A 12,281-nucleotide genomic window follows, 5' to 3' on the forward strand; every position below is an offset into this window, starting at 1 on the left:
CTCATTTGGATTGTAAATTAATTGCTAAAGATGCAAGTTTTATTATTTGCAAGTTCACTGATTTTGTTCAAGCAGATACCACCTTCAATTCATGCCTGTGTTTACCCAGAGAGAAGATGGATTTCCCCCCAAAGATGTCTGTTTCCATGTTTGCTATAAATGCAAATGCAGTATTAAATGCAATGGTCTGGTTACCTTGAGAGAGATTTCTGTGTCTTTCCTCAAGAAAGAGAAAAAGTTGTAAAAACTTTTGTCATGAAGTAGCAGCTCATTCAGCCTTGCTGGCATTCACCTTAAGTATTTGCTGACTCCCGGGAACCGTGAAGTGTAGAGCCTGCATCCACCTTAAAATTCTTTTAAGCTATAGGTATTTTCCTTAACAAGGAGGATGATATACTCTTTGCTAATAGCACTCGCTCAGTTGGTTGTTTTAGTGACAAACAGCTGCAAGTTCCCTGCTGCAAGCAAAGGCTTTGGTCTCCTGGGTGGTAAAGTTTCTCTGTCCAAAAGAAGTTTTTGAAATGTTCAGAATTGGGTAAAAGTAAATCTGTGTACTTCATTGTTCTTTTCCTTTAAAGTTATTTCTTTACCATGTCTACAAGGAATGAGACAAAGAAACTCACAATGCACTGTTTGCTTGGTACAACTTGGTGGCCATGTGCCCCAAATGCCTGTATGCACATTTCATGCAAACTCGTGCACAGAGCCCCATCTGTGGGTTTGCAGTAAAAAATTTTGCTCCAGAGCCACGCAATGTGCTCTAAGCTTCTTGCTGGGGAATTGGTTAAAAGATGGGAGGGAACAAATTTAAAACTAACAAACCTTTCAAAACTGTGTTGCATATTTGATTGCTCAAAATCACAGATGGCCAACTCCTTGCAACTATGTCCACCCCTCCTGGTGTTAGAGCTTCTTATCTGAACTGTTACATAGTTTCTATTAATTTGGTGATTATTTGTAAAAATTTCAGATGGCCAAGTTTTGTCATATAGGCACTAAAATTGAGAATTTTCTTAGGGTTTACTAAGATTACAACCCAATCACAAAGAGGTTTGGAATTTCAGGTTGTACAGTGTGCAAGATAGAGCCAATTGCTTAGTTTACCATATACCACTGTCAAGAAATCCATTTTTGTAGTAGTATATGAGGAGGTATTTAAGAAAAACGTTTCTATATTCTGCTTTAAATTCTCTATGGCTCTTGATTCTAAAATTATACCAAATTTGTAATTGAAAATGCTTCTGAAATTGTTACTATGGTTACCCAGACAAATTGCTTTGTATATCATTATAACACTGAGGTCACAGTTTTTTTTATGTTTAGTGTTAAATAATTTTTAAAGTGTAAGTTATGGTGTCTAACAAATTGAGTTACACCAACGTGTGCAATGTGGAACTTTGTGCATTTCTGCCCACCTGCAGCTATTTGCAGATTTATAGAGAGAGAGTTAAATCTTTTCTTGAGTGTCAGGGTGAGTATATATAAGTGCTTTAACTTGTTTACACTATCTTGAATACATTGTAGACAACACTGACATTTTCACATATGTTCCCAGAAACCTTTTTAAAGGGTGATGCAGAATTCTTCTTGGAAACTACTGGTTTTTAATCACTGCGCTGTTGCCCTGCAGAAATGATCTTCCGTAGATAGGAGATAATCTGCTGTCTCTAATCCCAGCACAAATTGTATCATCACAGCGATTAATTCAGTGGGGGAGGAGCAGCTCATTGGGAAGCAGTTTGAAGAAGCAGCTGTTGGTATGTTTGGCAAACATCTCACTTATTTCTTTGCTGAATTTGTCAGGTGCTGGTTATCCACATACACGAAAGTGACTTCTGACAACAAGAAAGCATAGAAAAAAGAAGTTTAAAGTAAGCTAGCATAGCATAGATGAATTTTTCGTTTTCTATGACCCTACCCAAAACTTCATCCAGAATGTAAGCCAAACAAAACAAAGCAAATGAAGACTTGATCCTAGAGACAGTAGTGCATAATAAGCAATTTTTTAAAAAAACTTATATGTATTGACACATTTAATCTTTACCATCTAAAAGGTTCTAGAGCTAAGGAAACCTGGCTCTGAATTTCACGGAGTATTTTGAAGCCAGGCAACTCCAAAGGCAAGTTATATTTCACCTGGGGCATGACATTTAAAATAGTATTAAACTGACAGTGGGATCAAGAATACTGAAATATTTTCCAAAGGAATTGTTGTGTTCTTCTTTCTTTCTTTTTCTTCTTTCTGTCCAGGAGTAATGGTTGTTTGACAGGAACAAAGATGAGCACACTTCCTATATCTTTTCTAAGTTTTAAAATGTGTTGACATAGCATTATCACATTGGGAAAATATAAAATCATTCTATTTTTACCCAGATGTACTTGAGTTGGTTTCCTAATTAATATTGAAAAGCTATACTTTTAAAAGAGAATACATTTTCTAGGCAGTGGATTTCTTTTATTTCAAGAAGGCCATGAACTTGCAAATCTTTTATCTTCCCATCTTTTATTCATTATTTGTCGATGTACTTCTGTGGAATTGGCTAAACTAGAGTTTGTGTAGAATGATGAGGAAGCATACACTGGAACAATTTTATTTTATGCTGCATTTTTATGTACATTTGAAAGTAAATCACATTACTGCAATGGGTAATTCAATTACAGACACGTATGATAAATAACCAGGAGAGTGACGCCATCAGAAGCCAGCTCTACTGGAGAAATGGTACCTTATTTGCTGAGATGTGAAATTAAATAAGTTAGAGGCAAGTGACAATCAGGATTGAACTAGGATAATTTGTTCACAGGAAATAAAGCCTCTTTCATTCAGTTCCTATTCACCCAACATTTGGCAACGATATATGGTGGGCCTATGAAAAGACAAGCAGCGTCAAAAATATATATGTATGGAAGAAGAACTTTACTAAGCAGCTATCTAGTCTGCAAAATCATAAAATGGCTAGCACTCAGCCAAAATCTCTGTTCTTCTATATCATGGAAGAGATGTGGTCCCCACAAACTGACTCCAAATGAAATTCCACACAAGGTTCTCTTTCTAGTAAAAACCAGAGATGTAGTGCCTTATGGAGAGAGGACCCACAGCTGCCCCATTGCTGTTCTCAGCTGGCTACAAGGATGCAGCTGGGCTAGCCTACAGTTCCAAGCCTGACTGTGGAAAGAGAACACATTCTGGAACACCAGAGGATGGGGACATTTATGGTCAGGCATCCTGTAACCTCATTCTTTTCCAGGACTGAGATTTAGATCTGCTATAAAGCTTTACTGATTGTAAAGCTGAGAACATTGTTTGTAACTGAGGGCATAAAGCAAAATCATTGGTCTGGATGTTAAACTTCACTCCTCCTGCAGATACTGTAATTAAGCCATTGTTCATGATGGTTGGCATCAAATATAAACTAAATAAGGAGAAAAAAGCTCAAAAGTATTACTTCTAGAAAGAAGGACTCAGGATCTGGAGTGAGAAGACTTACTTCTTGCACTGTGGATGTTTTTGCATGTGCATTCATTTTTCGATTTGAAAAACAGGATAAGGATATATGGTAGTTGTCTTTAAAATGCTGATTGAAGGAGTAGGGATCCCATGATCTAGCTAGAGAAGAGGCAGGTAAACATCAAGGATCCAGGAGAATCCTCTAACAGTGGAAAGGGAGCAAAAGTGGATGTAGAGGCTTGGACTACCATGAATCTTAGCCAGAGATTCTTACATGGCACTTGGTCCAAGACATACTGGTTTGTTTGTGCATTAGAGAGGTTGGGGGAAAATGTGAAAAGCAAAATTACTCAACGTTATCTGGCTGAAAAAAGTTAGGGAATGATTCTGCCTTTAGAATAGGTTCTTTTGCCCTGAAGAGACAAACTGTTTTTCTCCTAAACATATGATGATCTAAGGAAGCAGCCTAAAATGAGGTTAGGCAATCCATTGCATGACCACAGAAACACAAGCTCAGACTCCCATTTGACAAAATGGAAATTCTGAAGCACTGGTATTTACTTCACAAAGGAACCAGCAAAGGCAAAATAGACGGGGTAAAAGTTTAATGCTTAAAAGCAGGCAATTCAAATAATGTTATTTAAAAGTCATTCAAAGCATAGAATTATAGAATTGTAAGGAATATTAAGAGGCCACTGAGCCCCTCATTTTACAGATGAGGAAACAGGGACCCAGACTGGTGAAGAAACTTAATCTAGGTCTCACCAAGAATCACGAGTATTAGAATTCACCTTTCCCCTGTTGGTGTTGTACTACTGTACTTTCTTTCTTAGATTAATTATGTCTAGTTATGACATTTTTGCACCATTCTAGGCCAATGGCCTCTTTCAAAAATGATTTTATGTGTATCATTTCCCTTTATTAAATGTAAAAAAGTATAAATCTAGTGTGAAGAAATCATGTATCTTTACTTGGGAAAAATGTTTTATAGATGTGTAAAATATATAAAGACACTTCCATTATGAAACGCGTGGGAAAGTGATGATTGTGTCCCAAATCTTTCAGCTCCAAGGTTATGGGAATAGACAAGGTGGTGTGGAAAGGCAGTATCACATTGAAACACTTATATCACATGCACATGCAATCACACACACACACACACCAAGCATACACACAATGACAGATCACACTGGTTCAAAAAGGAATGATAAAGAGATTGTAAGAGAAAGGATAAGTTAAAGAGCCTTATTTGATTCATTTTAAAATATTGGTGATAATAACTTTGTAGCTATTTGCTGGTCATTCAAATTACTCAACAAGAATTTACTGTGTGCTTTCTGTTTCCTAAGGACTAAGGATTCAAACAGGAAAAGACAATTCCTCACTTGAGCGCACAGTATAGGGGAGAAGATAAATAAGTAGAGAAGAAAAGCAAGTTTGGTGTTACATGCTAATATTGTAGTTAATTGGACATTTGATTTTTTTTCTTTTTCATTCTTGTTAATGGTGTGTTTTTTTTTTTGACATGGGCAGGCTCCAGGAATCGAAAATGGGTCTCCAGCATGGCAGGTAAGAATTCTGTCACTGAGCCACCATTGCACTGCCCTGGACAGTTGATTTTTAGAAAGCAACGATTTTATTTATTTATTTATTTATTTTCCTGCCTGGGCAGGCACCAGGACTTGAACCCAGGTCTCCAGTATGGTAGGCAAGAAGTCTGCCTGCTCAGCCACCATGGCCCACCCAAAAGGAAAGATTTTAAAAAGGCTGGTAGTTGACCAGTTATTCAATTTTCTAGTTTCTAAAACATTTAAGAATATTTTATTTCTGTCCCATTCCCCAATGAATTTAACACTGAGAAAATTAATTTAGTTGCATAAGGAATATTACTGGTTCTCTACATAATTAGATGACTTAAATATATACAAGAGAGTCTAGCTAGTTTAACCGAAGTGTTAGTTTATGCTTTTGAACACTGATGGAGCCATAGAAGGGAATGAGTTACAACTGTTGGATATTAAGATTGTGTGGCTATTAATTTACTCTTAGATAACTAATAAGTTAAATATCTGTTGTTTAGTTTTTTTATATGGCACCCAACCTTAGAACTTCTGCATGCAGAAAATATAAGCTTCAAACCACTCCATTCTTATTATATACACTTTTTAAAGTCAAAAGTTTGCTAAATTTGGAAAAATTTTTAAAAAGAAAAATTCAAATATCTTTAACGTAGTTTCACAAAATTATTTCTACATGTGTGATTCTTATTTACATCTTTCATTACTTCAGAGATCATTGTTCATAAATTATATCAAGTTTGAGAAAAATGGTTTTCCCTTTTTAAAAAGCGCTAACAATTGATAGTAGTCATGAAAAATTTTAAAAAGCTGGTTAGATAAATTTTTATGGCAGTGCTAAATGTAGATTTAACTGTGATCTTCATTTAATATATGGTCATTTATTTTGGGTTGGAATAAAAATGTTAGCGTGGACTCTATCAATCCAGAATGACACATATAAGTCAGCAGAAATGCTAACATTATAATAACTGGCCTATAAGTGTCCAGCAGGCACTTTATTACCTTGAAAAATTACTGAATAAGTTTTCTGAAAAAGAGCAGTAGTAATTTTGTACAAACAGAAGTCTACTTTTAGGGTTTTAAATGTTAAGGTATTAGAGGGGTTTAACTATAGACGTGTGAATAAACATATCCTACTAAGAATGAAAGAATAGCTTGAAATTTTATCTTCCTAAAGCTATTTTAAAAATATTTCCTTCCAAAGCTTATTCAATAATGAGTGAACTATGTCCTAAACAACGCAAAAACTCAAAGGGTTAGAAAAATTATTCTTTATTTTCTATTGAGAATTATTATTAATAGATAGTATATCACGTGAAAGAATAAGGGGTTGCTTTGTCAAAACTGAGAACTATACAGGTGGAATGGTAAATTCTTATCAGTGGTTAGAGGGATGGTATGGGATGGATAATTGAAAATTCTGGATAGCTGTCCAATCTTAATTAGCTTTTAATCTCATGCAACCTCAGTTATTACCATAAGTCTGGCTGTAGGAAATAGGTGCTTATGGTACATGTTAAATTTTATATGTGGATGTAACAGGGCCATCAGAAAGTTTTCTCTCTAGATTATATTCAGAGTTACATTAATAGGTGGGCAGTCTATAGGTACTAAAACATTATTGGAAATGTAATGCATTAGAGAAAAATGTATTTACCAAGATTACTCTCAGGAATTAAGGTAGAAAGTCATAGTGACCCCAAATGGACATGCCCTAATAATAACAATAACAGTTGCTAAATAGCCTCCTAAGCAGGGCAAGTCCAATTAAGTGCTTTTGTTTTGCTTATAGTGGGCAAGTATGGGGCAGGAACTATTCTCCTTCTCTCTTTCCATGCAGTCTAATGGGGTGCCAAGTAAAATAGCCTGTCCAGTGGTTCACATGCCCTTGGTCCACATCTGAGGGTGCTATTCAATCCTTGCAGAACTGCCTTTAGGTAAAAATGCTTTAGTGTCATGTCAAGACATACATGCATACAGCACACTATTCCATTGTAAGTATGAAGTTAAGAGGAAAGGATCCTTTTCATAAGAGTGACAGGTCTCTTTTGGAAACTTTTGGAAACTTCTGCTTCACTTTTATCAGAGGACATTATACAACTAGCAACTAAGCTTATTTTCCCCTTTGCTAGGAAGCTTAAGAGACAGATCTGCCATACAATTCCTGAAATTGTATCAGCTCAGAGCATGCATTCTTTTCTTCCTACTATAGCTTTTATTTTCTTACTCAATTGTTCTCTTTCATCTGTATTAGCTCAACTTTTTACTTCAGTCTTCTATATTATGAACATTTAGGAAAGTTAACATGATTTCTTTGTAGCACTAGTTTGAGCTCCCATACTTAGCATCCCATACCTTCCTTTTTCTTGGTTTATTCCCTCATTTTGGTAGAATAGCCCCATCACATAGCTTCCTGAGAAACAGCAAATGAGGAGTAATTTTCTGAGACCTTGCTTATTTGAAATAATCTTTATTCTATCCTCATGTAATTGAGAGATTATGATTTTGATTACTGAATCATTATAGAGATACTCCTTTTTGCTTTCTGGTATATTGGAGTAGACAGAGGGGAATATCTGAAGTCTCTAAATTGTAATCCAGCTGCCTTGATCTCTGATAATGATAGTATAGCCTTTATCTTGTTTGCCCCTATGATTATAAAAACTTTGTGACTACCTTCATTTGAACTTACTTATCCACTTTTTCAACTTCAGGGTCTTGTAATCACTAAAGACAGTCCCTAATCTTTTTTAATGAAATGTCTTGTGCCAGCCCAGAACTAACCAGCCTCAAGACCAAAGTTATCTTACCCAAAATGTGCCTGTGTGACATGTGCAGTAGCTTAGATTTTAACCTACAAGTCATCTCTCCCTCATTATAATGCTAAAAATCATGCTCATCATCATATTAGGGCCACCATTTTCTTACATATAGTCCATGATTAAGCATGTAATCAATCTGCACGTGCTCAATAATTAGATCACCTCTAATTCATCACCTGGGGCCACTGTGCTGTTATTGTAAAACCTGCCCATCTTTTAATTCTATAAAACTATCAGAATTACTGCAGTTTGAGGAGACAGATTTTGGGGCTACTAGGCTATCTGATTTCCTCCTATGCACCTAGTAATATATTTTTTCTCTCTTTGAAACCCCGGTGTCTCAGGAACTGGTCATTTGAGCACATTGAGCAAAAGAATCCACAGCCTTTGTCCAGTAACACTCATGCTTGGTAGTCTGGTTGGGCATAGGAAATTCTTTTTTTATATTTATTGGGAAGAAAAAGTGGCATCCTTTGTTTCATTATTTGTTTCCATAGTTTAGCTGCTCTAATGCCAAATTACTTAACAATTTTAATAAACCAGAGCAGTGAACTCTGAACCACAGAGTTTTCTGTGCCTTATTACTAAATAGTACATACAAATTAATACTGTATGAAAGCAAACTTTCGCACTCTTCATTTTTTCAAAAACACTTACATCCCTATTTTCTTTTAGATTGTTTGCATAACTTCCTTACTCTTTTCCCTTTTATAAACTATCACGTGACAAGATGGCTTATACTGTAGTTTACAGGACAATATTGCTTACTCTTATATGGTGCTTTCCCTCCTCAGTTTATTTCATTCATTCAATAAGCATCTCTGCTTTTCTCAGCTCCCCATTACATTTCTTTCTTTTCTCTCTTGCTACTCTTCCTTCCTTCTTTCCTCCCTCTGGGAAAATCCAATCTGAAAAACTGCATTTACCCAAAAGACAAATCAGAGGCATAATTACTCCCTTTGAGCCTGCAGGGCAGACCCAACTTCCTGCCTCTGCATTCCAAACACAATTCCCTCCTTTACCAAGGACAGCTGTGGTATTCTATTTAAAGGTACTTTTTGAAGATTTTAAGGGTAAAAATCAGATAAAGAACTTAGAAGAGTAATCAGCTAAATAGCATTTCAAAGGTTGGTGAGAACAGGGTGTGGTAACAGATATTTAATTAACCTCTCAGAACCTAGAGTATCTCCCTGACATTCAGGTTTCTTTTATGCCCCCCTTCCTTTTCCTTTCTCATTACCTTCATGTAAATGCCACTTTCTCTACTTCTTTCTCTCTTTACTTTGTCTCCTTTCTCCCTTCCTTACTATATGGCCACAACACAGACTTGTCTGTATTTTCATATTTGCAACATTTTCTTTATTCTTTATTTTTAGTTATCTAATATGTCAACTTTTGTCAACATGTCTCTTTTTGACACAAAAAAGTGCTTTTTACTGCTAAATGATCTTCAATTTAATTTTCTTCTGTGGAACAGGAGAGGTAGATAGAAAAGTTCTTTAAAGTTTGCTTAAAATGGCAGACTCCTCAAGTATAATTTAAATATTCAAGTTAAATGTGGGTGGACACAAGCAAAGGATGAAGAAGCAGCCAGAGACTAGTTAGAAGGAGAAGCCTTAACACCCCCAGGCTTGAAGACACAGGAGGAGAGAGCTTTTATGTGAAGCCAGAGAGGGCAGTAGCTGTGTGGGTAGAGCTACTTGATGGGAGCTGTGGCCTTAAGTAGGGGAACACAGGTACTGCCAAACCGTACTCAAACAGGGAGGGAGCTGGGGTATATAAACACCCCAGTTTCTCCCTCATCCCATCCTCTGATTATCTACTAGTGCCTCGGGTTGACTGAATTCAACCAGAAACCAGAAAGAAATGAGTCCAGATGCTTCAGTCCTTAGAGGTCAGCCTCCCACGGCCCAGAGCTGGGCAGAAAACGATGGAGAACAGATCCAAAGAACAACCAGCCGAGAGTGTTAGGAAAAACGGCACTGCAATCACGGAAATATCTCTACCATCTGCAGGCCAAGATCACCTCATTTTACCTAATGGACTTGTCTCTGGCACTGAGAACGAGCACCCAGTGTAGTAGGATAAACAGCATCCTCATTTTTCCTCTGATGTCCCCCACGATCCGTTTAGCCTATTATATCCAGATTCATTTTCTGAACATGGCTTTCAACATTCCTCTTTGCTGACGAAACTATCTGTGGCTCCCCACTACCTAAAATTCAGTCTCTCTTTAGAACCTATTTTCTACCAAATGTTACTTATTTAATTAAAAAAAAACATTTATGAACTATGGCTTTGTTTTATGCACCAAGGATGTGGGAGTAAATGAGTCAAAGACTATGTCCTCAAGGGGCTTATATACTAGTGGAAGAATCCAGAAAACAAATAAAAACAAATATATAATGTCATGTAGTAATACATCTGTGAAGGAAGAAAAGCAGGCAAAGGGAAGAGATAGGAAGTGCTGTTTAATGTGGACAGGGCAGGCTTCTCTGAGAATATATTTAAGCTATGTCTTGAATAAGTGAGAGTGCCAATCATACCATATCAGTGGGAAGATCATTCTAGGCAGAGGAAATGCAGGTACAAAGTTCCTGAGATGCAAAGAAGCCTGATTTCTTCTAGGAACAATGAGGATAGTATGGTTAGAGCACAGTAATCAAAGAGAAAAGTCAGAGAAGGTAAAGTCAGAGAAAGAGGCCAGAACAAATAGGACTTTGTGGACCAGGTTAAGGACTTTGGATTTTATTGTGAACATGATGGGAAGCACCAGAAAGTTTTGAACAAGAAGTTTTATGTGATTTATGCATTTTTAAAAATATCTCTAGATGCCGGATGAACAACTAACAGCAGTAAAGCAAGATTGGAAGAAGGTGATTGCAGAAACCTAGACCTGAGATGGAGTGACTTTGACTAGGATGGAAGCAAATGGAGATGAGAAAAGGTAGGGTTCTGAATATATTTTGGAGAATCCAACAAAAGGCTCATTGATAGATGAACTATGGAAGGTGAGTAAGAGGAGTTTAGGATGCCTCCTAGTTTTAGTCTGAGGAACTGATGAATCTGGTGCTAATAACTAAGATTGAGTAAATTTGGGAAAGGGAATCAAGAGTTCTGTTTTGAACATTGTTGGGGATTAAATAATGTACCGCACAAAAGACATGCTCAAGTCTTAAGCCATATTTCTGTGGGTGTGAACCCATTTATACAGAGGTATTTTGAAGATATTAGTGAAAGTGTGGACTCAGTCTGTGAATAGGATCCTTGATGATGAGGCAAAATTGAATTAGGGTAGGCCTTAATCCATATGACTGGAGTCCTTATAAGTCAGAGGACATTTGGACATCCTAAGAGAGGCCGGAAGGAGAAGGCGGAAGAACATCACCGTGTGACAGAGGATGGTCAGGAAGCTCTCCCCAGGACACAGAAAACTTTAGAGAAAGCATGGCCTTACTCACAGTTTGATTTTGGACTTCTAGCCTCCAAAATCATGAGCCGATAAATTCCTGCTGCTTAAGCCAACTCGTGTGTGGTATTTCTTACAGCAGCTCTGGAAAACTAAGACAGTTTTTGGTGCTGAGAAGTGTGGTGCAGGTATAACAACTACTTAAAAATGTGGAAGTGATTTTGGAATTAGGTAATGGATAGAGGCTGGAAGAATTTTGAGGCATCTGATAGAAAAAGCCTAAACTGCTGTGAAGTGAGCTGTAGAGAAAGATTTTGTTGGGGTTGTTATTTTTAAAATCATTTTAGAGGATAAATTGTCATGAGTAGAATATTGGTAGAAATACAGATGTCCAAGGCACTTCTGGTGAGGCCTTAGGAGATGATGGATTTTTATTGGAAACTTGAGGAAAGGCAATCCTTGTTATAAAGTAGCAGAGAACTTAGTTGAATTATGTCCTAGTGTTGGTTTGAAAGTGGAACTTGTAAGTGATACACATGGATATTTAGCTGAGATTTCCAAGCAAAATGTGGAAACTATGGCCTGGTTTCTCCTTATAGCTTATAGTAAAATGAGAGAGAAAAGGGAAAAACTGAGAACTGAGCTGTTAAGCACAAAGGAATCCAGCAACTGATGATTTGGAGAATTTTCAACCTATCCAGATAGTGTGCCCAGAGACTAGGACCAGCAGCAGTTCTAACAGGTTCCTCCCAGTTTGTGGCGGGTGAGTCCCCCACAGAACAGGTCTTCCTGTAAGGGTGTGGTAGAACTGCTTTTTGCTAAAGAGATTAGGCAGATGACTTATGGATCCAGTCAACCATCTCAGAGGAAGTCAGATTTGGAAATGCAGTTATCCAGGAACAATATGTGGAAGATCTGATAACTTGGACCAATTTAAATTGCACAGAAAACTAAGGGTTTTTGAGAATTTTCTATAAACACTTATAGAATTTTCTATAAGCATGGACTGAAAGGGAAGGCAG

At 37.0% G+C, this 12,281-nt stretch overlaps 1 long non-coding RNA gene across 1 annotated transcript in view; it reads left to right on the forward strand.

Annotated features, from left to right (window-relative positions):
- The window catches only part of LOC143680932 (uncharacterized), a 49,388-nt gene extending 37,583 nt beyond the window's left edge, over positions 1 to 11,805 (forward strand). The window contains exons 2-3 of the long non-coding RNA XR_013174256.1: positions 4,982 to 5,017; positions 10,682 to 11,805. This is a non-coding gene — a long non-coding RNA (uncharacterized LOC143680932). The remainder of the gene's footprint in view (positions 1 to 4,981; positions 5,018 to 10,681) is intronic.
- The last annotated feature ends 476 nt before the right edge of the window (positions 11,806 to 12,281 follow it).

The sequence above is a fragment of the Tamandua tetradactyla genome, chromosome 4 (assembly GCF_023851605.1).
Source record: "Tamandua tetradactyla isolate mTamTet1 chromosome 4, mTamTet1.pri, whole genome shotgun sequence".
Taxonomy (NCBI): Eukaryota; Metazoa; Chordata; class Mammalia; order Pilosa; family Myrmecophagidae; genus Tamandua; species Tamandua tetradactyla.